Source organism: Lissotriton helveticus, chromosome 6 (assembly GCF_964261635.1).
Source record: "Lissotriton helveticus chromosome 6, aLisHel1.1, whole genome shotgun sequence".
In the NCBI taxonomy this organism is placed as follows: domain Eukaryota; kingdom Metazoa; phylum Chordata; class Amphibia; order Caudata; family Salamandridae; genus Lissotriton; species Lissotriton helveticus.
Genome location: NC_136067.1, coordinates 104,387,742 through 104,413,647, shown reverse-complemented (window position 1 = coordinate 104,413,647; position 25,906 = coordinate 104,387,742). Strand labels below are relative to the sequence as shown.

The 25,906-nt window shown below is 52.4% G+C and overlaps 1 protein-coding gene across 1 annotated transcript in view; it reads right to left on the bottom strand.

The window, feature by feature from the left end:
• The window catches only part of ABCC10 (ATP binding cassette subfamily C member 10), a 255,940-nt gene extending 236,735 nt beyond the window's left edge, over nucleotides 1–19,205 (bottom strand). The window contains exon 1 of the mRNA XM_078647432.1: nucleotides 19,087–19,205. The gene's annotated coding sequence lies outside the window, so the exon portion shown is untranslated. The remainder of the gene's footprint in view (nucleotides 1–19,086) is intronic.
• Between the last annotated feature and the right edge of the window lie 6,701 nt (nucleotides 19,206–25,906).

The following is a 25,906-nucleotide window of genomic DNA, read 5'->3' as shown; positions in this document are numbered from 1 at the left end:
CTAACTTACCAGGAATTCATGTTTTCTGGCAACCACTGAACATGACAACCATGTCCCCTCAGGGTTCGTGGAAACAGTACAGAACTTTTCGCTCAGTCACTCGTGCTGTCTTATTCTCACAGAAGTATAGAGAGAATAAACAGTAGGACGTTTTTAATATATTTATTGGACCAACGTTATTTTCGTATAGAATACATGTGCTGTAATGATTAGTAGACAGAAGCAGATAAAAGTGATTTCAAGCACCAAAATGTGAATAGTAGATATAGTTCCACCATGATACTAAAACAATGTATATATGCAGGCACATAAAACAAGACAGTAATCAAGCGTACTCCTACTATGCGATCCCTACTTTAACTGTACCTAGAGTGTGTGTTGGTTTAGAGCCAAGAATCCCCCCAAGGGACGATCCAGCCCCCTTGCCTGGTGGAAGAAAATGAAGGACCCCGTCTTGGTCACGAACTGGACACCCCTCACGAGATGTCAGACTGCTGCATGGTGAATTCTCAGCATGCACGGACCTTTGGTATCAGCTGGATGAAGATAATGATGACATTTGTACATAGTGCAAAATGAGGCCTTGTACATGACGTTCAGGGCTTTGTGATAAAGTTGTGTGAAGCTAGATGTGTAAACAAGTTTAGTTTCGGGGAAACTAATCCAACATTGTTGTGCACACAAATATGTGCAAAAGGTCACAGCTGAAAATGTTATTTGTGAGGACAATGTAAGAAATAAGCTGCTTCTCTACACGGGCCTAACTTGGGAATATAACAACACCATCAGATCCAACCAGCCTATCCTCACAGGCGACCTAGAGAACAACATATCCACCTTCAAAGAAATGGATCTCAGACTGCGCCAACACCGTGGCTCCTATGAAGTAGGTCAGACATACATGAACTTGCACTCAAGGATGCTGGTACACAGAAGACCTAGGAGACTCCAAGCGCTATTGCAAATAACTGGAAAGAAGAAGGAGAACCAGTTGAGACGACACCCCTCAGAGACACCTACAAATCCACACGCAGAAGTTACCATGCACAGATCAAAGAAGCCAGGAATGCTGTCCTCGTGCTCAGACTAGAATCCTGCTGCAACTTCGCCAAAGAACTCTTCAACATTGCAAAGAATTCACTAGTCCAACAGCAGCCTCCAATACCATCATCCCCTTACAGATCCTCTGCGATGACCTCTCTGACACCAACTTCGCACCCAAACCCACCATAGAAGATTGCATCACACAACTCACACCACCACCAGGAACACCTACCTCATAACAAACTGAAGTCCTCGCCACAGATGACACGACCAGAATCATACAGGTTATTCACTCAGGATCCCTCACAAAGCCCTGCCCTGTCCATATGAACAACCTGGGAAGCACACTGATCAATGCCAACCTCAACACCTTTATCATCATCTCCTCTGTCTTCAGCGGAAACTTCCTGGACAAATAAAAGTAAGCAGAAGTCATAGCTCTCCTGAGGAAACCCTTGGCCAACCTAAAAGATATCAGCAACTGCAGGCGCATCCCGCTCCTGCCTTTCCCAGCCCAAGTCCTAGAGAAAGAGATCAACAAGCAGCTCCCAGCCCATCTTGAACAGCACCACCTCCTGGACTCCACCCATTCAGGGTTTCGCAGTAACCACAGCATAGAAACTGCCCTACTGGCAGCAACGATGACATCTGGTCCAACATGCACAGAGGCTACACTGCTGCTCTCCTCCTGCTTGACCTCTCAGCGGTTTTTGACAATGTCTCCCATGGCACCCACATCGACAGACTCCAGGACTCAGGAATCCAAGGGCCGGTCCTGAGTTGGGTCACTTCCTTTTTCTCCAACAGGACTCAATGAGTCAGACTCTCCACTTTGATCTCTGGGTTACAAGAAGCTCATCTGCGGGGTCCCACAGGGCTCCTCCCTCAGCCCAGCCTTGTTCATCGTGTATATGGCACCCCTCACCCGCATCATAAGAACCCACTGCTTCAACAATATATCCTACACTGATTACACTCAACTCACCCTCTCCCTCACCAACCCGAACACCACCACCAGAACCAATTTCACCACTTGGATAGCTAACGTGGCCAACTGAATGCAAGAGAAATGCCTCAAACTTAACACAGACAAAATGCAGATCCTGATTTTTAGAAACAAGAGCTCCCCTTGGAACTCCTCACATAACGTCGGTCCCACACCCACACCCACAGACCATGCCAGAAACCTCTGCATCATCCTTGATGACAAACTCAGGATGAACAAACAGGTCAATGCTGTGATACTCATCCTGCTGCCACATCCTCAGAATGCTTTGGAAGATTTTCAAATGGCTCTCCATGCACAAAAGATGCATGGTCACCCAGGTTCTCATAACCAGCAGACTAAACAATGGCAACACACTCTACTTCAGCATCTTCAATCAGGCAAAAACTCCAGACCATCCAAAATACCACAGCCAGATGCATCTTAGGCATCCCCAGAAGCGCTCACTTCACTCCCTACCTCACTGAACTGGCTTCTCACCCAGAAACATAGCAAATTCAAGCTGCTCATCCATGCCTACAAAGCTCTCCACAACAGAGGACCAGCATACCACAATGACTGACTTCAACTCTACCAACCTTCCAGACAGCTACGCTCCCTCCCCCTCTCCCTTGCACCATTGGCGGCTCCTCCGTTGTGGTGGAGGAGCGTCATCCTCATTGCCATCCTCAAAACATGAAAAGTAGCATAATAATAAAACAGGTTTATTATCGGTTTATTTTTCAGGTTCTGAGGGCTGGGCGAGTCTTGAGGACGGAGCCTTTGTGAGGGCAATGACAGAGGGAGTGGTTGTACTGTGATCAGTGTGTATGTCAGTTTGGCCGGCCGTCTCAGGATGGCCAAACCCACATGCGCACTGAGCTGTCACCAACTCAGCTGCGTTGCTGGGTTGGAGACAACAAAGCACAGCCTCCCAGTTTATCTGGGAGCACAAATTCACAGTGTTCAAGCCAATCCTAAATTCACAGTGTTCAAGCTAATCCTGACGCTGCTTTCAAACATGGGAGCAGCATCACGATTGGCCGCGGGGAGACTGTGCTGCAGCGAGGACACAGAGAAGGGCGGCAGGTAAGTTTGTGTTCCCTATTTTATTTGTAATGCTTCCTTGTCTGTTTTCCCACCCTCCCTCCCCCCGTCGTCATAGTCCCGCCCACCCTGCCATTCGGCACACATAGCAGCCACTACTGAAAGGAGTACCTCATTGGACACCAATAAGGAATCTCCTATCTTCCACTCTGAATCTCGGGAACAATACAGAGGAAACGCTGCCATCTCCCTCACTCCCGGCTCCTGTTACGTATACAATCGATAATCAAGGGCCAATCCTTCCACCAGTTTCGATGCACAGCACCCTTCTGCTCCACATAAGGGTCTGTGCTACAGTATATCAAAACATGCATAGTATACATACTGACATGCAAAGCAGCTCACTGACCAGTCACTTACAGACAATATGTTCCCTACATAAGAGTGCACTGAAGAATTGCTTATTCACAAATAGCAAATGAGGATTTGAAACTTTATACAACTGACCTTTGGAATACTAAATTATACACTAGATTAGGGCACACACCAGCAACTATTCTATCTTCCATCCAATTAGCTTCATGTCCAATGTTGATATTACTGAAAATATGGCCAGGTGTTTAACCAGCTTTTGACAAATGTCTTACCCCTTTTCCTTGACTAAGGTCATAGTTCATGGCAGTGACATCAGCATCAGGATGAGTATCAGGCAGTCGTTGGTCTCATGGTGGGATAAAAGAACCATTACAGGCACTGAATGAGTGGAAGTCAGCTGTACTAGTTTGTGTTGAGCTATGTGGGACTGTGATTCCATGAGGTTCTGCTGTGCTGTCTGGAGGCACCAAAGAAAACGATGAATACCTTTATTCGTAATTGTTCGAATTCATTAAACATTGGTAGCCTCTGTTTAATGAATTTTAGAAGTAACAATAAAGACATTAACATGTTACTTTGTTTCCTGATGGGTTGCTTTATAGATGCAGAAACTTGCTGTCACCTGTGGATGTTGGAGCTATACAAGAGTGCCACCGAGAGCGGGGCGAGAACCAGCAGACGTCCCACAATAACTGATCCCGAATATGGGAACTTCTTTCAAATCTGGGCTCAAAGTACTCAAAGTAAGGAGGCCAGGTGAAGAATGAGCTCACAAGGTGTATCAAAGCTAAAGCTGCCATTATAAAACAAAGGACCATTCTGCAATCCCTATGCTTGATGATTGTTAGAAATGCATGACTTGGCAAAGAGGACTGTGTTTTTTCTCTTCTAATGGATGGCTTCTTTAAGGTTGAACACTAATGCCACCTCTGGTGTCCTCGAGTGCACTGCCGTGTCTCCCATGGGATTCAAAGTATCTAACCCAAGCACATATGTTATTACAAGAGTCTGTTCTCTCCGCTTGTATTCAGTGTGTTTCGGTCCCCATGCACCTCTGTTGTTACAAGAGTCTGTTATCTGCCCTTGTGTTCAGTGTGTTTCGGTCCCTAATCCCTATGCATCTTTCTCCCAGGAGTATATTGTGTCTCTTCTTATGTTCAGTGTGTTTCGGTCCCCATGCACCTCTGTTGTTACAAGAGTCTGTTGTCTCCTCTTGTGTTCAGTGTGTTTAGGTCCCAATGCACCTCTGTTGTTACAGAAGTCTGTTGTCTCCGCTGGTATTCAGTATGTTTCGGTCCCTATGCATCTTTCTCCCAGGAGTATATTGTGTATCCCCTTGTGATCAGTGTTTCAGTACCCATGCACCTCTGTTGTTACAAGAGTCTGCTGTGTATTCTGTGGCATTCAGTGTGTTTAGGTACACATGCACCCCTGTTGTTACAGAAGTCTGTTGTCTACGCTGGTATTCAGTGTGTTTCGGTCCCCATGCATCTCTCTCCCAGGAGTATATTGTGTCTCTTCTTTTGTTCAGTGTTTCAGTACCCTTGCACCTCCGTTGTTACAAGAGTGTGCTGTGTATTCTCTGGTATTCAGTGTGTTTAGGTACACATGAACCCCTGTTGTTACAGGAGTCTGTAGTCTCTGCTGGTATTCAATGTGTTTCAGTACCCATGCACCTCTGTTGTTACAAGAGTCTGCGGTGTATTCTGTGGCATTCAATGTGTTTAGGTCCCCATGCACCTCTGTTCTTGTGTTCAGTGTTTCAGTACCCTTGCACCTCTGTTGTTACAAGAGTCTGTTGTCTCCCCTTGTATTCAGTGTGTTTCGGTCCCAATGCACCTCTGTTGTTACAAGAGTCTGTTGTCTCCCCTTGTATTCAGTGTGTTTCGGTACCCATGCACCTCTGTTGTTACAAGAGTCTGTTTTCTCCCCTTGTGTTCAGTGTGTTTCGGTCCCCATGCACCTCTTTTGTTACAGGAGTCTACTGTGAATCCGCTGGTATTCAATGTGTTTCGATCGTCCACAGAAACACCATCCGCATCACAACCAACGCCGACGGCACCCTCACCGCAGCGGAGCACCTTCACTTCCAGATACACACCGACCCCAAGACCACCCTCAGACGTACTCTCATCTACAGACCCCCGGGACCACGCACACAGTTCAGCGAAGCCATCGCAGACTTCATCAGCCCGCACGCCCTCACCTCCTAAGACTACATCCTCCTGGGAGACCTCAACTTCCACCTAGAAAACAACAACGACAACAACACCACCACCCTGCTGGACAACCTCGCCAACCTCGGACTTAAGCAACTGGTGAACACCCCCACCCACTACGCCGGCCACACGCTTGACCCAGTCTTCTCCTCCAGCAACCACATCTCCTTTAGCCACTCCACCGGACTACACTGGACAGATCATAGCTGCGTCCACTTCAACTTCAGGAAAAGTACGACTCACCACCACCCGCAACAGGCACCCCGTAGATGCTGGAGCAAGATCACCACCGACCAGCTCACCACCGCCCTGAGCCAAACCCCCCCCACCAACACTACGAACTCCAACGAAGCAGCCCGCAACCTCACACAGTGGCTCACCGACTGCTCTGACGCCCTTGCACCGCTGAAGAATCCTCCCAGCAGACCCGGCAGCAAGAAAACCTCGTGGTTCACCAACGACCTCCAAGACTCCAAAAAATTCTGCCGTACCCTCGAGAAAGCCTGGCGCCACGACCAGTCAACAGAAAACATGTCAGCCCTCAAGAACGCCATCCGCAATCACCACCAGCTGATCCGCACCACCAAAAGGACAGCATTCAGAGAACGACTGGGCAACAACACCCACAACAGCAAGGAACTCTTCAACATCGTTAAAGAGCTCTCCAACCCCAGCGCCAGCAACAACAACATCACGCCCTCGCAAGACCTCTGCGACGCACTTGCCTCGTTCTTCCACCACAAGATTGCCAACATACACAACAGCTTCAGCGCCCAGACCACGCACCCAATCACAGAACCTACGTCCCCCACCACCATCCTGTGCGCCTGGACCCCTGTCAGCACTGAAGACACCATCCGCGTGATGAACACCATCCACTCCGGCTCCCCTGCTGACCTCTGTCCACACCACATCTTTAACAAAGCCGACTCCATCATCGCACCCCAACTCCGGAACATCATTAACAACTCCTTCGCATCCGCCACCTTTCCAGAGAGCTGGAAGCATGCGGAGATCAGCACCCTCCTGAAGAAACCCACAGCGGACCCCACGGACCTCAAGAACTTCCGCCCCATCTCGCTCCTCCCGTTCCCCGCTAAAGTCATCGAGAAAACCGTCAACAAACAGCTAACCAACTTCCTCGAGAACAACGGATCCCTCGACCCTTCGCAGTCCGGATTCCGAGCAAACCACAGCACCGAGACCGCCCTCATCGCAGCCACCGACGACATCAGGTCCCTACTCGACAACGGGGAAACTGCTGCCCTCATCCTCCTCGACCTATCGGCCGCTTTCGACACAGTCTGCCACCGCACCCTAACAAGCCGCCTCCACCACGCCGGGATCCAAGGAATGGATTACCTCCTTCCTCTCCTACAGAACACAGCGAGTTTGCCTCCCTCCCTTCCACTCAGCGGCCACCAAGATCATCTGCGGCGTACCTCAAGGCTTCTCGCTTAGCCCCACCCTCTTCAACATCTACATGACCCCCCTCGCAGCCATCGCACGCCAACACAAACTAAACATCATCTCCTACGCGGACAACACCCAGCTGATCCTCTCCCTCACCAACGACCCCGCCACCGCCAGAGCCAGCCTCCAGGAAGGAATGAAAGACGTCGCGGAATGGATGAAGCTCAGGCGGCTGAAACTGAACTCAGACAAGACGGAAGTCCTCATCTCGGACCATCCCCCTCTGCCTGGGACGACTCCTGGTGGCCCCCGGCTCTGGGCACCGCCCCCAAGCCCACGGACCATGCACGCAACCTAGGCTTCATCCTGGACTCCTCCCTCACGATGACCAAGCAAGTCAACACCTTCTCATCATCATGTTTCAACACCCTGCGCATGCTCCAAAAGATCTTCCGGTGGATCTCCACCAACATCAGAAAGACGGTCACCCAGGCCCTCGTCACCAGCCGACTGGACTACGGGAACGCCCTCTATGCCGGAACCACAGCCAAACTACAGAAAAGACTCTAAAGCATATAGAACGCTTCTGCACGACTCATCCTGGACACCCCCCGACACAGCCACATCTCTGCGCACCTGAGAGACCTGCACTGGCTCCCCGTCAGCAAAAGGATAACGTTCAGGCTCCTCACCCACGCTCACAAAGCTCTCCACGACACGGGCCCCGAATACCTCAACAACCACCTCACGTACTACACACCCACCCGTCAGCTCCGCTCCACCAGCCTCGCTCTCGCCACCATCCCACGGATTTGCAGAACCACCTACAGAGGAAGATCCTTCTCCTACCTGGCTGCCAAGACGTGGAACGCCCTCCCCACCCGCCTACGACTGACTCAAGACCATTTCTCCTTCAGGAAGCAACTCAAGACCTGGCTCTTCGAGCAGTAGCAGCACCCCCCCCCAGTGGCTTGAGACCTTTGCGGGTGAGTAGCGCGCTAAATAAATGCCCTGATTGATTGATTGATTGATTGATTGATCCCCATGCACCTGTGTTGTCCGAAGAGTCGGTTGCATCTCACTATGTATTCAGTGTGTTTGGTCCCCATGCCCCTTTGTTGTCCCGGGAGTCGGTTGCCTTTCTGCTGGTATTCAGTGTGTTTAGGTCCCCATGCACCTGTGTTGTTACAAGAGTCTGTTGCCCCCCCTTGTGTTCAGTGTGTTTAGGTCCCCATGCATCTCTGTGGTCCCAGGAGTCGGTTGCATCTCCCTTTGTACTCAATGTGTTTGGGTACCAATGCACCTGTGTTGTTACAGGAGTCCGTTGTCTCCCCTTGTATTTAGTGCCCATGCACCTCTGTTGTCTTAGGAGTCGGTTGCGTTTCTGGTTGTTTTCAGTGTGTTTAGGTCCCCATGCACCTCTCTTGTCCCAGGAGTCAGTTGCGTCTCTGCTTGTATTCAGTGTGTTTAGGACCCCATGCACCTCTGTTGTCCCAGGAGTTAGTTGCGTCTCTGCTTGTATTCAGTGTGTTTAGGTCCCCATACATCTCTGTTTTCTCAGGAGTCGGTTGCGTCTCCCTTTGTACTCAATGTGTTTCGGTACCCATGCACCTGTGTTGTTACAGGAGTCCGTTGTCCCCCCTTGTATTTAGTGTGTTTAGTTCCCCATGCACCTCCATTGTCCCAGGAGTCAGTTGTGTCTCTGCTTGTATTCAGTGTGTTTAGTTCCCCATGCACCTCTGTTGTCCCATGAGTTGATTGAGTCTCTGCTTGTACCTTGAACAGACGCAACGCCAGAAAAGCCATTTGGTTCACCAAAGACCTCTAGGCATCCAAGCAGGCCTGCCTTAAGCTCGAGAACAAGTGGCACCACGAACAGACACTTGTCAGCAACACAGCCTACAAGAGTGCCATCCGCAGACACCACCAACTTCTCCGAACCGCCAAAAGGACATCCTTCAAAGAGCGCTCCGACAACAATGCACACAACAGAAAAAGAGCTCTTCAACATTGTGAAGGAACTCTCCAACCCCAGCTCTAACTCCAACGACATCCCGCCATCACAAGACCTCTGTGACTCCCTAGCCACCTTCTTCCACCGCAAGATTGCAGACATCCACAACAGCTTCAGCAACTAGGCCCCCCGACAGACAGCGACACCTCAGACTCACTGCCCCCAGCCACATCAACCCCCTGCTCTCCTGGACCCACGTCAACGACGACGACACCATAAAAATCATGAACACCATCCACTCCGGCTCACCATCCTACCCCTGCCACATCTTCAACAAAGCAAGCTCCACCATTGCACTCCATCTCCGCAAGATCATCAACAGCTCCTTCGAGACCGCCACCTTCCCAGAGAGCTGGAAGCACACCGAGATCAACGCCTTACTGAAGAAACCCAAGGCAGACCCCGAGGACCTCATCCCTACTCCCGTTCCCGGCGAAAGTTATCGAGAAGATTGTTAACAGGCAACTGACCTCCTTCCTCGAAGAGAACAACATCCTGGACCCGTCCCAATCTGGATTCCACAGCAACCACAGCACCGAAACAGCCCTCATCGCCGCCACCGACGACATCAGGGCCAGGCTGGACAATGGAGAAACCATGGCCCTCATCCTCATGGACCTTTAGGCCGCCTTCGACATCGTCTGCCAGCACACCCTCCGCGCACGCCTCTACAACGCAGGGATCTGCGACAAAGCCCTGGACTGGACCACCTCCTTCCTCACCGGCAGAACCCAGAGTATCTGCCTCCCCCATTCCATTCTAAAGACACCAACACCATCTGCGGCGTACCCCAAGGATCATCCCTCAGCCCGACATTCTTCAACGTCTACATGGCACCGCTCGCCAACATCGTTCGCTCGCACAACCTCAACATCATCTCATACGCCGAAGACACCCAGCTGATCCTCTCCCTCACCAAGGCCCCCACCACTGCCGAATCCAACCTCCACAAAGGAATGAAGGCCATTGCCGAATGGATGATGAACAGCCGCCTGAAACTGAACTCGGACAAGACGGAGGACCTCATCATCAGACCCACCCTCTCCGCCTGGGACAACTGATGGTGGCCGGCCACACTGGGAGCTGCACCGACGCCCACTGACCACGCACGCAACCTGGGGGTAATCCTGGACTCAGCTTTGTCAATGACCCAGCAAGTAAACCCAGTCTCCTCCTCCTGCTTCAACACCCTCCGCATGCTATGCAAGATCTAATGATGGATCCCCACCGGAACCAGAAGGATGGTCACCTAGGCCCTCGTCAGCAGCAGGCTGGACTATTGCAACCCTCTCTACGCGGGAACCTCAGCCGGAAACGACTACAACGCATACAGAACGCCTCTGCCTGCCTCATCCTTGACATCCCCTGCCACAGCCACATCACAGGCCACCTGAAAGACCTGCACTGGCTCCGCGTCAACAAGAGGATCACCTTCATGCTTCTCACCCACGCACACAAAGCACTCCACAACACGGACCAGCGTATCTCAACGAACGACTCACCTTCTACACCCCGAACCGCCAGCTTCGCTCCGCTGACTGTGCCCTCACCACCGTCCCCCGCATCTGACAAGTGACCGCTGGCGGCAGATCATTCTCCCACCTCGCCGCAAAAACCTGGAACACCCTCCCCATCTGCCTGCGACAGACCCAGGAACTGCTGGCCTTCAGGACACTCCTCAAGACCTGGCTGTTCGAGCAGTAGCAGCACCCCTCCCTCCATCCCCCCCAGCGCCTTAAGACCCTAACGGGTGAGTAGTGTGCTCTACAAATTAACTGATTGATTGATTGATCGTATTCAGTGTGTTTAGGTCCTCATGCACCTCTGTTGTCCCAGGAGTCAGTTGCCTCTCTGCTTGTATTCAGTGTTTTTAGGTCCCCATGCACCTCTGTTGTTACAAGAGTCTCTGTGTATTCTCTGGCATTCAGTGTGTTTAGTTCCCAATGCACCTTTCTTGTTACAGACGTCTGTTGTCTCCGCTGGTATTCAGTAGGTTTGCGTTCAGTGTGTTTCGGTCCCCATGCACCTTTGTTTTAACAAGCGTCTGTGGTCTCTGCTGGAATTTAATGTGTTTCAATACCCATGCACCTCTGTTGTTACAAGAGTCTGCTGTGTATTTTCTGGCATTTAGTGTGTTTAGGTCCCCATGCACCTCTGTTGTTACAGAAGTCTGTTGTCTCCGCTGGTATTCAGTGTGTTTCGGTCCCTATGCATCTTTGTCCCAGGAGTATATTGTGTCTCCCCTTATGTTCAGTGTTTCAGTACCCATGCACCTCTGTTGTTACAAGAGTCTGTTGTCTCCCCTTGTGGTCAGTGTGTTTCGGTCCCCATGCACCTCTGTTATTATAGGAGTCGGTTGCCTCTCTGATTGTATTCAGTGTGTTTAGGTCCCCATGCACCTCTGTTGTCCCAGGAGTCAGTTGCCTCTCTGCTTGTATTCAGTGTGTTTGGGTCCCCATGCATCTCTGTTGTCCCAGGAGTTGGTTGCGTCTCCCTTTGTATTCAATGTGTTTCGGTATCTATGCACCTGTGTTGTTACAGGAGTCTGTTGTCTCCCCTTGAGTTCAGTGTGGTTCGGTTCCCATGCACCTCTGTTGTTACAGGAGTCTACTGTGAATCCGCTGGTATTAAATGTGTTTTTCGATCCCCATGCACCTGTGTTGTCCTTTGTATTCAGTGTGTTTCGGTCCCCGTACACCTCTGTTGTCCCAGGAGTCGGTTGCCTCTCTGCTTGTAGTTGGTGTGTTTAGGCCCCCGTGCACCTCTGTTGTCCCAGGAGTCAGTTGAGTCTCTGTTTGTATTACGTGTGTTTAGGTCACTATGCACCTGTGTTGTTATAGGAGTCTGTTCTCTCTCCTAGTATTCAGTGGGGCTCATTTACAAGCCCCTTGCACCACGCTTGCGTTATTTTTCCCATGTTAAAAATGACGCAAAAGGGGGCTTCCCTTTACCCTGGTCGCTGCCGAATCAGACGCGCACGGGACATACGTAGCCCTATCGGGGTTGATTGAGGGGAACCCCGTGAACTTCCTTTGCACCTATGACCCTCCAGCTCTCATGGCACCCACGATCCGGCGCCTGACGCAGGTGATCTCCTCCCTTCCCCAGGGACTCACTGTCATTGGGGGAGACTTCAATGCGGTCTTGCACCCCTCCCACAATGTGACGGGCACTCTGTCGGCGCAGCGGTTGGCCTCTGCAAGGAACCTTGCGGGGTGGACCTCGGCTGTGGGTCTTTGCAACGTTTGGAGGATATGGCACCCCGTAAGGAGCAGTACACGCACACATCAGCCGCTCACCATTCCCACTCCCGCATAGACCTAGTCCTCATGCCCGCCACGGACTGTCAACTGGTATCGGGGCGGATATCCTTCCATGGGGAATTTCTGACCATTCCCCCGTCTCTCCGTATAGGATCCACCACTACGGGACGAGGGCGGTCTGGAGGCTGAACGCCTGGTTCCTGCAGGACCCGACATTGGTGGAGTCCCTGGGCCAGGAACTGCGCCACTATTTCTCCACTAACAGATGCTCGGTCCCTTCCCATGGAACGCTCTGGGAGGCCGATAAGGCGGTGGTTCGAGGGGTGGCCAGAAGATTGGTACACGCCAAACGTGCAGACCAGGTCGCTCAACTGGTGCAGTTGGAATCCCGGGCGGTGCAGCTGGAGCTCGATCAGTTAGCTGATGGTACCGGCGACTCCTCTAGGCAACTGGCGCTGGTCCGAGACGAGATTCGTCGGATCTCCCTGGAGTCGGCCAAAATGCTCTGGCGCTCCTCGGTGGCCCGCATCTACGGCTGGGGGGATAAGAATGGTAAACTCCTCCATAATCTGGTGTCCTACCCCAAGGCCGACCGTATTATCCCGGAGATCCGGACGGTCACAGGGGTCCACCGAGTGACCTCGTCAGCCATCGTACAAACCTTCGTACACTACTACGAGACCCTGTACGCATTGCATCCCCCCAGTTCCTCCTTAGCGGGTCTATTGGAGGAATCTAGAATCCACCTGCCATGCCTCTCTCCAGAAGCCGCAGAGGCTCTGGACGGCCCTCTCACCCCAGAAGAAATTCATGGGGCTATCTCTCTGCTGCATTCCAGCAAGACGCCTGGACCTGACTGGTTCCCCCAGGAGTACTATGCGATCTTCCAGGATGACCTCGTTCCCCACTTGACGGAGCTTTTCCGTTAAGTGACCGAGGTGGGTTGCTCTCCAGCTGAATCAGATGTGGCCACCATCGTGGTCATCCCTAAGACACGGCCTCCCTCCCTAGAATGCTCGGATTACCGTCCAATCTCACTGATCAATACGGAAATTAAAATTTTCGCCACTGCGATAGCCCAGCGACTTTGACCATTGCTGCACGATCTGGTCCAACCTGACCAGTGTGGCTTCATGCCCGCCAGGGGCGCCCGCCACTCTATTCGTCGCCTCCATCTGGCGTTGGCGCATCGGCTGTCCCCCTACCTCGCGCGGTTTCTCGTAGATTTCGCGAAAACCTTTGATACGGTGGACTGGGGGTATCTGGGCGACGTCCTGGAGAGAATGGGTTTTGGCCTCCCCTTCCGCCGCCTGATTGGAGTTCTTTATCATAGCCCCAGAGCCCGGGTACTTGTCAATGGTGAGTTGTCGGAACCGTTCCTGATTCGGAGAGGCACCCATCAGGGCTGTACTCTCTCACCACTTTTGTTCGCTCTAGTGATGGAGCCCCTTGCGGCGCTCATCCGGCAGAGCCCCCTTATCAAGGGTTGGGCCTGGGACCAGAGTCAGGTGGATAAAATCGCCCTATACGCGGACGATGTCCTGCTCTACCTGGAGGACCCGGAACACTCCGGCCCTAGGGCTCTCGCGGCGGACATGGCGTTCGAACAGGTCTCGGGGCTTGGTCTTAACCCGATGAAATCTACCCTGGTCCCCCTGCATCCCTCCCGGGCGTGTTTCGACTGGCAGGCGGCGATCCCCCTTCGGAGGCAATCATTTAAATACCTCGGTGTCTGGGTGACCCTCCTCCCAGAAATGGAATGGGCCCTCAACATCGCCCCCCTGGTTGCCCGGATGAAAACCGACCTCAGGAGATGGGAATCCCTCCCCCTCAACCCGCTTGGTAGGAGCGCCCTTTTCAAAATGATGGTCCTCCCCCGCTTTCTCTACATTCTACAGAACACCACGGTACATCTCTCGGGGAGTTGGTTTTGAGAATTGGACAGTTCACTCACCCGATTCCTGTGGGGCGGTGGACGTCCGCGTTTGTCCCTGTCCCATTGTCGGGTTCCAACCTTCACCTCTACTACTTGGCCACGAGGCTCATTGTGATCCATGACTGGTTCGTGGGCGGCTGGTCCGACCCGGCTTACCGGGTGGAACTCACTACCCTGGATTTTGCACAGCTCCAGGGCTTCCTTTATGGCTCCCCGCTGCTCCAGGCCTTTCCCCCAGTTACCAGGACAGTGATTACGGCCTGGTGCACAGCCCTTAGACAAGTGAGATGGGACCGGAGGCTAACTAGACAGACACCGTTATGGCATGGCGCCTGGCTGCGGGAGGTCTCGTCCTTGGAAGGTTTCCGTCGCTGGGATCGAGTGGGATATCGCTCGTCGGGATGTGTGGGTGGGTGACCATAAGCGCTCCTTTTCGGACCTGCAACGAACACATGCCCTCTCCCGCTCCTAGTTCTACAAATACCTACAACTCTGCCATGCCCTCCACACACACTTCCCAACACCTGCCGCTCTCCCAGAGTTCAGCCCCCTGGAAGCTCAGGTAATGATGGGCAACCTGGGTAGGGGATGTGTGTCCCGTATATATCGAGCCCTGGTAAACAACACCCCCACTTCCCTGGACCGGCTTAAGGTGCGCTGGGAGGGGTGGGTTGGTCCTTTAGATTATGCGGACTGGCGTGATGCTCTTATGGCACCCAAAACCCTGACAACCTCCTCTAAGTTACGCCTGATCCAACTTTACTACCTCCACGCAACGTACCTTACCTCAGCCCGTCTTTTCAGGGCCGGCCTGAGAGCTTCCCCGGCATGTAAGCGCTGCGACTCTGCCCCTGAAGACTTCTACCATGTGGTGTGGCTATGCCCGGCCCTGGAGCCCTTCTGGAACGGGGTGGAGCGCGAGCTAACCCGGATCCTGGGGTGGGAGGTCCCCCATGACCCAAAGTGTTTCCTGTTAGGGGTGTTTGATGGTCTGGATGGCTCCAGGGTCGACAAGCGTTTCCTGGGGACCGCATTGGCGGTGGCGAAGCGTGACATAGCGGCCGGTTGGTCCCAAGCTGCGGCTCCGACGCTAAGGAGATGGAGGAGGGGTGTGGACTGGTGTGGGGTCCAGGAGGAATCCCTCTTTGAAGCCCGGGGTTGTCCCGAAATGTTTACTAGGGTGTGGGGCAAATGGTTCGGCCTGCTACCATCTTGAGAGACTCAGCCTCAATATGCTATACGTTATCTGGTTGCAAAGGTATCCACTCAGGGGGGTCTTATTGTGTCAGTGTTGCCGCCAAGGGGGGGAAAGGCTTTGTTCCGTTATTATGTAATATGCTACCAATGAATTTTTGTGTTTTGAAAATTTCAATAAAACTTGATTATCAAAAAAAAAAAATGACGCAAAAGTGGCAGAAGGGGCTTGTAAATCAGCCCCAGTTTGTTTCGGTCCCCATGCACCTCTGTTGTTACAGGAGTCTGTTGTCTCCCCTTGTATTCAGTCTGTCTAGGTCCCCATGCACCTCTGTTGTTACAGGAGTCTGTTGTCTCCCCTTGTATTCAGTGTGTTTAGGTCCCCATGCACCTCTTTTGTTACAGGAGTCTACTGTGAATCCGCTGGTATTCCTTTCTTGTTACAGACGTCTGTTGTCTCCGCTGGTATTCAGTAGGTTTGCGTTCAGTGTGTTTCGGTCCCCATGCACCTTTGTTTTAACAAGCGTCTGTGGTCTCTGCTGGAATTTAATGTGTTTCAATACCCATGCACCTCTGTTGTTACAAGAGTCTGCTGTGTATTTTCTGGCATTTAGTGTGTTTAGGTCCCCATGCACCTCTGTTGTTACAGAAGTCTGTTGTCTCCGCTGGTATTCAGTGTGTTTCGGTCCCTATGCATCTTTGTCCCAGGAGTATATTGTGTCTCCCCTTATGTTCAGTGTTTCAGTACCCATGCACCTCTGTTGTTACAAGAGTCTGTTGTCTCCCCTTGTGGTCAGTGTGTTTCGGTCCCCATGCACCTCTGTTATTATAGGAGTCGGTTGCCTCTCTGATTGTATTCAGTGTGTTTAGGTCCCCATGCACCTCTGTTGTCCCAGGAGTCAGTTGCCTCTCTGCTTGTATTCAGTGTGTTTGGGTCCCCATGCATCTCTGTTGTCCCAGGAGTTGGTTGCGTCTCCCTTTGTATTCAATGTGTTTCAGTCCCCATGCACCTGTGTTGTTACAGGAGTCTGTTGTCTCCCCTTGTGTTCAGTGTGTTTCAATCTATCAATCAATCAATCAGGGGTTTATAAAGCGTGCTACTCACCCGTGAGGGTCTCAAGGCGCTGGGGGGAGGGGTGTGCAGTTCCGGGTGCGTCTCTGCTTGTATCAGTGTGTATAGGTCCCCATCAGTCGATTGTCCTCAGCAGGGACCCATAGTATACCAGATGTATGCTGCTGATGCCCAGATACACATTTGAAGTGAGGGAAGGGGCTCCTGTTGTCGCAAAAATACTTGCGTCCCTTTAGCTTTAGGTCTACGGTTGTCGACTGTGTTAGGGGATCGGGTATCACTTGTACACAATTTTTGTGCAAAAGTGGGTGGGTGTGTGTGCGCGTTACACAAAAGGGTACTCTTCAGATCTCTCCACGGCCCGTCTATCCCGTGTCCCATGGTTTCTGGCGGCATTGAGAGCTGGTCACGGTATGATCAGAAGAGCTCCGTTTACAGTGAAAAAGGCACCATTTCATTGAACCCTGTCACTTCTTGGTAGCACTAGCACACAGAGGTGTGGGGCGGCGCCTGGCTCTGACTGTACCTGCAGCTGCTTCCCCTTGTATACATGACTTGGTGCATGAAAGAGGCGGACTCTTGTGCAAAATAACATGGGGCCACCTTGTACTCTTGGAGACCTTTGGGCAGATTTACAAGCCCCTTGCGCCACTTTTTCGTCATTTTTAACATGGGAAAATTGACGGAAGGGTGGCGCAAAGGGCTTGTAAATAAGCCCCCTTGTTTGTTGTGAAACTCGGGTCCTGGGCAGTCGGGGCCCCTGCACGTTTTGTAACATTACACATTGCACACGGCAGGTGTGCCTTGTATTACACACAACAGCTGCTCACACATTTAGGCAAATATCACAGTATGTGTGTTTGTCTGCCCAATGACTTATTGCCTGCTGACACCCTGTGGTGATTGATTGCCCGCTCCCCCCTGTGGTGATTGATTGCCCGCTGCCCCTGCTGTGGTGATTGATTGCCCGCTGCCCCCCTGTGGTGATTGCCCGCCGCTGCCACCTTGTGGTGATTGCTTGCCTGCTGACACCCTGTGGTGCTTGCTTGCCTGCTGACCCCCTGTGGTGATTGCTTGCCCGCCGCTGCCCCCTGTGATGATTGATTGCCCGCTCCCCCCTGTGGTGATTGCTTGCCCGCTCCCCCCTGTGGTGATTGATTGCCCGCTGACTCCCTGTGGTGATTGATTGCCCGCTCCGCCCTGTGGTGTTGATTGCCGGCTCCCCCCTGTGGTGATTGATTGCCCGCTGCCCCTGCTGTGGTGATTGATTGCCCACTTCCCCTGCTGTGGTGATTGATTGCCCGCTCCCCCATGTTGTGATTGATTGCCCCCTCCCCCCTGTGGGGATTGATTGCCTGCTCCCCCCTGTGGTGATTGCTTGCCCGCTCCCCCCTGTGGTGATTGTTTGCCCTCTGCCCCTGCTGTGGTGATTGATTGCCCGCTCCCCCCTGTGGTGATTGATTGCCCGCTCCCCCCTGTGGTGATTGATTGCCCGCTCCCCCCTGTGGCGACTGCTTGCCCACTCCCCCCTGTGGTGATTGATTGCCTGCTCCCCCCTGTGGTGATTGATTGCCCGCTCCCCCCTGTGGTGATTGATTGCCCGCTCCCCCCTGTTGTGATTGATTGCCCCCTCCCCCCTGTAGTGATTGCTTGCCCGCTCCCCCCCGTGGTTATTGATTGCCCGCTCCCCCCTGGGGTGATTGATTGCCCTCTCCCCCTGTGGTGATTGCGTGCCTGCTGCCCCCCTGTGGTGATTGATTGCCCGCTCCCCCTGTGGTGATTGCTTGCCTGCTGACACCCTGTGGTGATTGCTTGCCCACCGCTGCCCCTCTGTGGTGATTGCTTGCCTGCTGACACCATGTGGTGATTACTTGCCTGCTGACACCCTGTGGTGATTGCTTGCCTGCTGACCCCCTGTGGTGATTGCTTGCCTGCTGACCCCCTGTGGTGATTGATTGCCCGCTCCCCCCTGTGGTGATTGATTGCCCGCTGCCCCTGCTGTGGTGATTGATTGCCTGCCCCCCCTGTGGTGATTGCTTGCCCGCCCCCCCCTGTGGTGATGGTTTGCCCGCTCCCCCCTGTAGTGATTGATTGCCCTCTGCCCCCCTGTGGTGATTGCTTGCCCGCCCCCCCTGTGGTGATTGCTTGCCCGCTCCCCCCTGTAGTGATTGATTGCCCTCTGCCCCCCTGTGGTGATTGCTTGCCCGCCCCCCTTGTGGTGATTGCTTGCCCGCTCCCCCCTGTAGTGATTGATTGCCCGCTGCCCCTACTGTTGTGATTGATTGCCCCCTCCTCCCTGTGGTGATTGATTGCCCTCTGCCCCCCTGTGGTGATTGCTTGCCCGCCCCCCCTGTGGTGATTGCTTGCCCGCTCCCCCCTGTAGTGATTGATTGCCCGCTGCCCCTACTGTTGTGATTGATTGCCCCCTCCTCCCTGTGGTGATTGATTGCCCCCATGTGGTCCGGTCGCACACTCTCATAATGTGTTTTATTTTATTTCTGATTCATTTCAAGGCGTCACCTACCTGCTCGGCTGGCTCTCCCTGCAGGACGCGCTCCCTCGCCACACCTCGGCCCCGGCTCCTTGCAGCGCAGCCTCTGGAGCCGGCTGAGCTGCACTTTGTGCCTTTAATGAGCATCCGCAGTTGATGATTGGGGCAGATAAGGGGCAGCGTTGATACACGGGACTCCCCGTGCCAAAGGTACAGCACTGAAGGGCCCGGGACACCAAGGTGGCACGAGCCGAGGTTCTAATTATCAACAATTCAAGAACAGTCCACTCAGTGCTCTGGTGTCACAGCAGTGACAGACCACAGGGGTGACTTGTGTCACCACCAACAGAACCCCTTTAACCGGGCCCTGAGCCTCGGCGCACCTGCAGCGCGAGGACAAACTCTAAAACACAGGGAAATGTCCCCTGCTCTGATCATCAAGCTCCAAAACCTTTCAAAGGGAAGAAGTCATTTCAAACTGCAAACAAGGGGTATTAAATCTCCTTCATTCACTCTTTCCATCCTACAAATGTTAACTGTGAGCAACTGCGAGGCTACACAGCGAACACTCACAGGGCTTCCCTCACAAACTATGCACACTCCTTTCACTAACATTTGACTGAAATCGAACACCCCATTGCCGGCCATCTTGAATGATCCCTGTGCAGCAATGAACATGTTCAATGGGCAGCTGTCACCAAGTGGCCAGAGCTCCAAGGGCCTGATTTGGGTCTCGGGGTTTGGGCTACTCTGTCACTATGGTGACAGATATCCTGTCCACCGAAATATAAATCCCATAGGCTGTAATGGCATTGATATTTCGGTGGACGGTGTTGTGAAGTAACCCATCCGCCGATATCTAAATCAGGACGACTGATACTTTAACCATGTATTATACGGAATAAAACATCCTCTGTCATATGTGAAAATCTTCCTATTGGCAATTACTCTGCGCACTATTTATTCACCTCATCACTTCTCGCTGCTCTGTCACCAAATAGGAGCACCTCTGTTAAGTATTTGGTGTTGCTTTATGTTTGGAACAATAATTTGTTGGAACGAGAATAAATACATTATATGCATAAGCAAACCTTACTTGTAAGAAGGGTTCCTTAGGAAACTATTGCAGTGGGAGTCAAGGGCTATACTTCCCCCTTAGGGACCATTTGTGTTATTAATCATTGATCTACCAAGGCCCTGGTGTTACTGGGTTGCCCCCTTTTTTCCAGTTCGTAGTACTAGCTTGCGGTCATTGCATTGACAGCGGCTGCAGTTCATTGACATCCCCTGAAGGATGAACGTTCTACTTCAAGTCACCCGTTGTGTTGTGTTTTTTGAACGGGTTTACAGATAGGTTTCCTCCTGCACATCTTATGTTGCTGTGGTGGTAAGTTTGTCTCTTACCTTCTTTATGTGCATGCCTTTCGAGCCTATACACAGCTGTTCTTTTGAAGCTATTGACCCTTGCAACTATCTTTCCCCACTGACCATTTTCCATCGTCCAGAATAGATGGAATTTGTAGATGGACTGCGAGCAGCCAAGATGGGATCCACCACTTCCGCAGGTAGATCAAAGCTGGTTCCTCTCAACCTACACACTGGCGGTGTCGGTTGTGGAGGTTTGGGCGTAAAACCCTGGCCTGTTGGGAGTGCAGGTCTTACAGAAGAGGCAGATGAAGCGGCAGCCAATGCTTTATTCAGCAGTCAGGGTATTAGACTCTGAGAGGGATGGGACATTGAAGGTGCATAAAGCATAGAAATCTTCCAATATAAATATACTATTGCCAAGCTGGGTCAGCCACAATACGAGAAAGACCAGACCGGCAGTAAGCCCCATAGCACTAGATTTATAGGACCTCCCTTCTCCGACAACCCAAGTCTTCTAAGAAATTTTACGCCCTGAAGAAGCCCCAGGCTGGATGGCCATATAAAGGGGTGAAACACGTGTTGGCTGTCAGTCACTTCTTCGCTCACTCTTACGGAAAGAGTGACAACACCTATATAAATAACCATCACCATGAATCCTTGTTTCATTGGAATTTTTTCCTGAAATAGTTTGATAAACCAGACCAAAAATAACTGTAAGAGCCGAGGTTCAGCGAGGGCTCGGTGCATAACCGCCTCCTGGATGAAACTAGTTGTTGCGAGCCACTTGTGCCGCGATGAGGCCTAGACTCCACTATTTCAACCATGCCTGCATGTTTACTGTACATGCATACTATTGTGTACAGGTTCATTTACCATGCTGCCCAATGCATCACCTGACACATTTCCAATAGAAACTTATCATTACAGACTATATTGTTATGGACAGCTTGTTGATATCCTACAGAACCCTGTCCATAATAGACATTCTGAACTGACCACGAATTTCTGTTCAACCTTAGATCATATCATGTCTAATAATTGCAGCCACTGTTTATGCATACTGTTTGTACACCTCCGGAGCCACTCTGCTTCCGGCTACGCCACTTGGCAAACTATCAGCACGAGTTCATATTTACTGAATATGCGTGTTATTAATATCTCAATGACATCAGATAATACAATGCTCAGTTTAACAATACAATAACTAGTATATACCGAGCTGTAGTTTGTATTCAACCTCAAAAATGTTATATTATACACAAAATTGTCAAAGTGCCGCCATCTCTGTACTCTGGTTACCTGCTCGCATCTAATATCTGCAGGCCGTTGTACTGTTTGGAACTTCACATATGGTGGTGCAAGCTCCTTTTTCCAAAACCTCTTTTCTTTCCATAATAACAATTAATTCCTCATTTCTCACACTTCCCCATATTTATTCTGTACGGAAGCACACCAGACTACTTGCAGGAGGACCTAGTTTGCCCTATGGTTCACAACACTTTGCTGGATGCCTTCTTAGTCCTACGCAAGATGGCGTTACTACTCGTCACTTATTACCGTGACATACCACACAGCTACACATCTTTTTCTTGTTACCTTTTTCTACAGTTTCAAATCATTTCTATATTTATACTTTGGCAGCCCAATTTTACTTCACTTTAATTCCTCGTTACCCCTTACTCAGGGCTTTAAGTAGGATGAAAAAACTGTTGGGGTCTCTCAAAGGGGCGTGGCCAATATAATTAAGGGCATGGTTTATAAACACATAAACTAAAAATCTGTGTTTAGCATAGTGCGCCGCCCGACTTGTATTTTGCTGTTTCTGTCATTGCATCCAGATATATGATACAACAAGTAACATCATACCTACAACAAGTCAGGACTATTGGCTTTGTCAGTGGTTGTTAGTTGCCTAAAATAAAGAAGCAGCAACTATGGCTTGTATATAATATTAAAAAAGCTTCCACTTAAAGCCCTGGTGACCAGGGCCGGACTGGGAACAGAAATCGGCCCTGGCAAACTGCTCAGCTGGCCCCCCTGGGGGGTAGGAGGGGTGCGGCCGAGCAGTTTGCAAGGGCCGATTTTGGCCGATTTTGTTACAGGGGTCGAGATTGCCGACCCGGTAACAAAAACGGCCCACACCCTGGCGGCCCACTGGGGAAACGCCCAGTGCCCGCTACGGCCAGTCCGGCCCTGCTGGTGACCCCATGACAATGTTGCTGCTCCTGAGTTTCAAAAAGAGAAGGGAAATCCAGAGAGAAAATGACTCTCTTTAAAGGATTTCCTTTCCCCTACAACGCTCACCTGGCATGTCGTTATGCCGCAACGTCTCCACTAGTGAGAAGTGAGCAGTGTGGGCACAGGCACATCGAGGTGTCTGCTGTCACTGCAGTCGGGAAAAACACGGACTGCCTGTGCCAGGGCACAAAACAGAGCCCGATAGAGACCCATTTGGAGGCCGCCTTTATAAAACTGCTGGTGCGACCCGGCCCACTTAAAGCCCTGCCCCCAGGGCACGAATCGGGGGACCACACGGATGGACGGCATCCCCCCACTTATTTTACAGGGTGGACGCCTTCCCCCCTGCACAAAAGCTGGACAATCTAAGGCGCGAATGCGCTACCTATCAAAGTTCTGCTTTGCCCTCTGCAGTGTCCATGACTGGGAGGCCGGGACGGAGCGGGGATAGATTGGTATTGGCAGGCCTTTTGAGCTCAAAGGGCCTCAGCCCCCTACCCACCCCCTCAGCCCGGGCTGAGACAGCTTCACGGGCACACACACAGCCGCACCCGAGTACTTCACAAGTCTTTAAAAGACCATTTGCTTGTGAATGAGGCTTTGTTGTTTTCACTCCTTCTTCGAGCTCCTGCATCTCACCTCTGCATATTACTGGAAGAGTCAGCCCCCACGAGGTCCATGACTGTGCGCATGGCTCAGTGTCTGAACGCCCGGCTGCTTCCTCTCATCAACCGCTTGTGCAAGACTAATGAGAAAGGAATGTTTTTGGCATCTCGATCCTCCCTCAATGTGTTTCTTTTCGCAGACCTCACATTTTTAGGTCTCCGGCCTAGCCACTGCGTCAGCAGTGGGCGGAGCCACGAGTCCTTTTCTGAGGGCTTCTGAAAATGTACCTAGGGATTCCACGCTGCTCGTGCGTGTTTTTTCCTAGGTGCATTGCTATTGGCCTTTGCGTGCGTGTGCTTTAGTAAAAGAACACGAAATAGGCCATAGGCGGTCGCGTAGCTCCGCCTATGGCCTATTGGTGTCTGTTACGCGCACCAGAAGGCCATATATCTTCAATTATCTCGGCCGTCACGGCGGAGATAATTGAAGACATATGCTGGGCGCTCGTGCACCACTCTCGAGATTCTCTTTTAATCCATTTCACGGAGCTCTCCGTGTCAGCACGTCTTCTCTGTGAACACGCTTTCGCCATCGCGTGCAGCGCTCTCGGTTCTTTTCATGCCTAGCCTGGTAGTGCCAGGGATCATGGAGAGGAACGGGGGCTTTGCAGCCAAGCTGGGGAGCTCAACCTTCGGGGGCGGTGGCAAGGAGCAGAGGGGGGCGTTGCTGGAGGGGATATTTTCACAAGCAGTACTTAATTGTTTGGAGCTCACAGTGGAGCGCAGATAGGGGGACTTGTTGAAAGACTGATGGCCAGTAAACTATTGTAGTCACAGTCTATCCATGCCATGAGTGATATGAATACCTCAGCGTTGTCACTTACCTGTAGCGATGAGGCTGACCGAGTTGCGCATGAATGCACAAGTGTGCTATATGAAGTAATAGGGACATGAATTCTGTCCGTGCGCATGAGTGACAGTGAGTGCAGAGTGAGTGCGAGAGTGCAGAGTGAGTGCGTGTTAGAAAGGCGACCCCGGGGGAGGTAGAAGATGTCTGGCCGACCACCCCTAGGTCCACCCCTCCTTCGAGAAGTAGCCGAGCGTTACCGAGAGGCCTCCTGGGTGAGGGTCCTCTCCTAGTATCGTACAGCAGAGTAATCACAACACTACACACGGACACCACACAGGAGGTCAAATTCTTAAGCTTTTATAGATAATAAAGGTTGCTGGTTCTTGGTAGTATATACAGGCAGATCGAGGGATCCGTAAAGTCTCGTAAAAGGGGGGTAGGGTAGCGGGACAGTCTCAACTTGGGTGGAAGAAGGGATACCCTACGCACAGCTCTCAATCCTCGAGCTGGGGGGTTCCGAGAGGTCGGGCCACGGCAGCGCCAGCAGGCTCTCAAGATGGTCTCAGCGAGGTAGGCCGCGGCAGCGCCAGCAGGCTTTCAAGATGGTCTCAGCGAGGTAGGCCACGGCAGCGCCAGCAGGCTCTCAAGATGGCTTCGGGTTACAGGAAGGATGAGTTCGTCTGTGACAGCGTCAGCAGGGCTTCCAGTCCAGGATACAACTGGGGTCCTGCTCCGGGGCTGGGCCAGATATAGGGCTGGAGTCCTTTGATGTCCGGACCCTCGCGCCTGGGGGCCGGAGGGGCCGGGATGATGGTGTCCAGACACCCAGCAGGGGGGTGGAGCCAGCGCCCAGGGAGGCCGGAGGCGATCGATACCAGGCGTCCGGGGACGGCTGGGGACCATCGAAACTCCCCTTTCCTCCGGATCCGTCGAGAGGTTTTCCCCCCGCATCTGCATCAACCACCGCAGGGGCCGGTGGTCGGTCTGGACTCGGAAGTGGGCGCCGAAGAGGTAGGGCCGGAGCTTCTTGAGGGCCCACACCACGGCGAAGGCCTCCCTCTCGATGGTGCTCCACCGCTGTTCTCTTGCCAGCAGCCGCCGGCTGATGAAGGCCACAGGCCGGTCGACCCCTTCGGGGTTAACTTGTGACAGGACCGCCCGATGCCGTGCTCCGAGGCGTCAGTTTGGACCACAAACTCTCGGCTGTAGTCAGGGGCTTGGAGCACAGGGGCGGTGCACATGGCAGTCTTTAGAGTCTCGAAGGCTGTTTGGCACGCAGGGGTTCAGTGCACCTTCTGCGGTAGTTTCTTTGAGGTCAGTTCTGTGAGGGGCCCCACAATGCTCCCGTAGTCCTTTATAAATCGCCGATAATATCCAGTGAGCCCCAGGAAGGCTCGGACGGCGGTCTGAGTGACCGGGGGCTCCCAGGCCCGGATGGCGTCTATCTTTGGTTGGAGGGGAGCTACTTGGCCGCTCCCCACTTGGTGGCCCAGATAGGTCACGGACCCTTGGCCTATCTGGCACTTGCTGGCTTTGATGGTGAGTCCGGCCCGTCGGAGGGCCGTCAGGACCTCCCAGAGGTGGGTCAGGTGCTCATCCCAATGAAGGCTGTACACAGCAATGTCATCTAGATAGGCGGCGCTGTATTCCTCTAGTCCGGCCAGCACCTGGTTCACTAGTCTCTGGAAGGTGGCCGGGGCGTTTTTCAGGCCGAAGGGCATCACTTTGAAGTGATAGTGGCCATCAGGGGTCGAGAAGGCCGATCGCTCTTGTGCACCAGGGGTAAGGCCGA